This window comes from Drosophila rhopaloa, unplaced genomic scaffold (genome assembly GCF_018152115.1).
Source record: "Drosophila rhopaloa isolate 14029-0021.01 unplaced genomic scaffold, ASM1815211v1 contig_3, whole genome shotgun sequence".
NCBI lineage: Eukaryota > Metazoa > Arthropoda > Insecta > Diptera > Drosophilidae > Drosophila > Drosophila rhopaloa.
The window spans coordinates 8,149,372-8,154,242 of NW_025335123.1; the positions used below are offsets into that span (position 1 = coordinate 8,149,372).

Consider the following 4,871-nt stretch of genomic DNA (forward strand, 5'->3'; position numbering starts at 1 on the left):
CGATCGAGTTCTTAAGCTTGAAAACGTGTGTAGAGCAATTCCAAAGTGGCAGTTTGGTTTCCGTAAAAGCCATGGTACCCCCGAACAGCTTCACCGTGTGGTAAACTTTGCCTTGCAAGCTATGGAGGACAAAATGTATACAGTTGCTGTATTCATGGATATACAACAAGCCTTTGACAGGGTATGGCATGATGGTCTTCTGAGCAAGCTAAAGACTCTATTAACGCCCCAGCTTTTTATTCTTATCCAAAGCTTTTTATCAAATAGAAAATTCAGTGTGGTTGTCGACGGTGAAAAATCGTCAAAACGTCCTATCTCTGCTGGCGTACCTCAAGGCAGTGTACTGGGCCCGACTCTCTACTCACTGTACACTTCAGATATGCCTGATTCCTGGGAATGTTCAAAAGTTGACGAGGATAACATGCTCATAGCTACGTATGCCGACGACACTGCTGTAATGGTCAGGAGTACTAGCATAGACATTGCAACAGCAGGACTTCAAGAGTATGTGACGCGATTCGAAAAGTGGACCACTGAATGGAACATAGGCATTAATTGCAGCAAATGTGCTTGTGTCACATTCGCGAAAAGACCTTTGGATTGTTCAGGAATCACTATGCTTGGCACTACCCTTCGTCACGAAACTTTTTATGAGTACCTTGGTGTGATATTGGACAGAGGACTAACATTTCAGAGACACACAACAATGATCAAGCAGTCAGTGCTTTCAAAGGCAGCCAAGATGTCGTAGCTCCTGTCTCCGAGAAATAAGCTATCACTGGCAAACAAAGTTTGCATTTACAAATCCATCTTGAGCCCAATCTGGAAGTATGCGCTACAAGTCTACGGTATAACGGCTAAATCGAACCTCAACAAAATTCGAGTTGCACAAAGTAAAATCGTTAGATTACTTTGCAATGCCCCCTGGTACATGAGAACTAGAGACATCGAAAGAGATCTTAAAATTCCTAAGATAGGCGATGTATGTAGGACACACGCGGAAAATTACATCAGACGACTTGGCTCTCATCCTAACTCCCTGGCCAGAAGACTTACTAGTAGACCAACAAAAAGAAGACTGAAAAGATTCCACCCACACGATCTTCCATCGAGATATATATAAATATAAATTAATATTATTATTTCCAAGCTAAAAATTATATACTCTTGAACAAGAAATGTGAATTATTGTATATTATATTATACTTATGTTATCAATATTATATTTACAACCTGTTCAAGCTGCCACATAGGTAGCAGAAAACTTGTTAAACTTTAAATAAAAATATACTTTTTTAAAAAAAAAAAAAAAAAAAAAAAAGGATCCTTTATTCTAACGAATTCCAAACGTGCTCAATGGGATTGAGATCTGGAGACTGTGGAGGTGAAGAATGCCAAATTGTCGAGAGCCAAATATCCTCGCATTTACACAGATGTAAATGTAAAAAGATAATATAAAATGCAAGAATCTACAATTTGGTTATTTAAGATATCAATCCAATCAAGCATATTAATATTATTAAAAAACAAAATGTTGAAAAAACCATCAGATATGTTTTTAGAAAAGTTATCTCAGTATGTTTTGCCCAGCCCGAACTGATTTGAAATTCGTACCCATTTTCTTGATCAACCTATCCTTGCTTTTAGATTCAAGTGCTACTTAAGCTGAACAGTCCCTTCAGAGTTCAGTACACGAAAGCATGTTGGAGAAGTCAGACACAAAATCAGGCATACCAATCACAAGACAAAACAAAATTTTCAGTCGGTTTTTACATTTAGTTTTAAGCATAAAGTTATAAAGTTAAAACGTAGTTTAAGTTGTAAAGTGAAAAAGGAGGGTGTCCAATCGGATTCCTGTACGTTGATGCTCTGCTCTACAGATTTTTAAGCGATTCACGTCGATGTGGCATTACTGTCATATACGTACACCACACGTACATACACAAAATCGAATACTTAGTGACATCGAATACTTAGTCACATCGAATACTTAGTCACACCGAATTAGTCATCGATCTTGTGACATCGAATATCAGTGACATCGAATACTTAGTCACATCGAATACTTAGTGACATCGAATACTTAGTGACATCGAATACTTCGATGACATCGAATGTTTAAAGGACATCGAATGAAAGGAAAAAATGAAGGGGAAAAAACTTAGAAATAAGTAAGTAATATTCAATTTTTTTCACTTTGTGTAATAAATCAATTGCATTTCATAGCCAAGCGACGAGCTAGTTTAAATACTAACGAATGCATAAAAATACACATAATATACAAATTACATTTACACCACACGTACATTACATACACACGATCGAATACTTAGAAGACATCAAATACTTAGATAACATCTAATGAAAAAAAAAAGAGCGTGGAAAAAAAACTAAAACACTCAGTTGAACGTACGACCCAAAAGTAAGTCTGTTATTCAAGTTTTTTCTGGCTGTGTGTAATGAATAAATTGCATTTTTTAGCTAAGCGACTAATTAAATGATTCTGATCGAGCCGGTTCAAGCTGATGCAACCCACTTTGCGCCCAATATCTTCAATCAAAAAGGACGACCATAAAAAGACTAGAAAACAAAGAAGTTACAAAATCTGCTGTTTCAAATTTGGAGTATTAAAAATTCCCTGTTAAGAGCAAAAAGTTCAGAGGAGTGAAACGAGCCTTGCAGTGCAGTAGTTCAGTTCATCAGGGCGACCATGAATTCCATTAATTATCGACAAATGGTTAGTACCCTCATATTAATTTTGTAAAATATTAAATATGTTTTGTATTCCAGACGGCAAGCACTTGAAAGATCGAAAAGAGATGCCAAAAAAGGGAGGACGGTACATCTCTATACTGAATTGTGAATTCAAGCCAATTCCTTGATATTGGGATATACACTGAAGTCAACCACCGAGCTGCACCACCAAGACTTAAACCATTCAACCACTCTATTGGATCGTGTTCCTGCTCCTTCTGTCCGGCACTATTATTGCCTACTTTATGGCCATCTATTTGTAAAGACACCAACAAAAATACACTCGGCAAAGAAGCAAACTTCAGTCTATGGTCTCTATATAAATTCCAGGATTTGCGGGGAGGTGAGGAAGGCTGTCATAATTTCTAATACCCGGAACCCCCAAATTTAGGGGCTCCATAACCACCCTACTTTATTGGCATCAAGTGTGTGTGTGCGCCAATAGTTTGCAATTAACTGGCTGGTAATAAAAACGGCAATCAACATAAAAATAATCGGGAAAAATCGGACGATGGTCATTCAGGATCTTTTTTCTCCCTTATATGTTATAATTGAACATGCCACGCCTCTTTATCAACAATAACAACATTTCCTGCCGCAGAAATCTATTAATAAATCTATAGAAAACTATCAAGTGTAAATAGTAAACCCAGACACAGAGAAATGGAGTAGAGTGAGTTGGAGAGGGGAGCCGCAATCCTTTCCATCGACTTTCTTAAGTGTAAGCTTCCTTTTCCGCCGGGAAACATTTGCATACTCCAAAGCGAGCGATTCGATGAGGCTGCCAATGGGTGGGCGAAATCGGAGGGTGGAGGCCTGTCAAATTTTATGATAGCGCCAAACATAACTCATTGACAGCTTTGCATTTTCACATGCCGCCCTCGCCACGGGGGGCGTGGCGGGGAGGGGGTGGGTTCTCCCGGGGGGTTGGGTTTTTTCGCCGTCTTCTGCATATTGCACAAAGTTATGAGCCGCAAATGATAAACGGCCTTGAGAGTTTTCCTGCGTTTCAAACTGGGAATATAAAATGGGAGAGGGGAGTTATTGATTTTTATAAAAGAGCATATCGAATATTAAATTTTAAACTGAATTGGGAATTCAAATCTTTTAGCTGGATTTTAAAATTAAATAATAATTAATTACCAATAATTACATAAGAGTTACTGTTTTGAAACTATTTATATTTTCCATGTCATTCAGTTATTTTGAGATTTTTCTTAATAGTTTGACTGCAATTATTATTACAAAATGTAATCAACTCTAATTTGAGAAATGATTGAGACTTTAAATGCCAATTTTGTACACCATTTTTAACCTTGTCGCCCGTTTAAATTTACATTTTCCAATTCCATTACGTTTTTTTTTTTTTTGCTTTTTGTTTCGAGCTCATCAGTAGCGCGTTTGTTTTGTCATCAAGCTAATTAATTAATTAGAAGCGGCAACAACAGCCACCGCAAGTGGTGTGAAAAATCGCCGGGACACACCTCAAAAGGCACACCATCCCACACCCTCGACCTCTTGACCCCCGACCTCCAAACTCAAAGTGAGTGTGCAATAAAATTGTGTCCCCAGTCTAATTAGATGTGTAGTTGATTCTAGTTGTTGTTGCCGCTGCTATATGCGTGTAATTCATCAAATGTCAAAGCCAAAAGCCAACTGACATCGACTGCACCTTTTGGGCGTGTTGTTTTATTATGCGATATACCCCTGAAACAAGTTCGCATTTTTACCTTCTGTCCCTCTTGAATTGAAGCCGAAAATTAAAATAAATAATATGTATTCTATGTCCTGGGAGCATCAACATGGGAAAATATATGTATTATTTTAAACCATAGCATTGGAAAATTGCATACTTGCATAACTTCAAACGTTTGCTTCACTCTGAACAATTCCATTCCATTTTCAGCACCCCTAAACTTAATCATCCACACCCACTCCAAAATAGAGATGACTTCATCTAGAATATGAGATCAATTTAGAGCAGATTGCTGTATATTAAACCCTTTCCGATTCAATGTCCTCTCAACTCAACCCCAAAAATAAAAGACGAGTACAAAAAATCCAGACAAGCCGCAAAATGCTGTTAAATCTATCGCACTTTTGGACGATTTCCGTCC

The 4,871-nt window shown here is 37.7% G+C and overlaps 1 long non-coding RNA gene across 1 annotated transcript; it reads left to right on the forward strand.

The window, feature by feature from the left end:
* Positions 1 to 2,040: 2,040 nt before the first annotated feature.
* On the forward strand, positions 2,041 to 3,058 carry LOC108046423. The gene is made up of 4 exons (XR_001769383.2): positions 2,041 to 2,171; positions 2,227 to 2,422; positions 2,482 to 2,737; positions 2,791 to 3,058. It is a non-coding gene; the product is annotated as an uncharacterized LOC108046423 (long non-coding RNA).
* The last annotated feature ends 1,813 nt before the right edge of the window (positions 3,059 to 4,871 follow it).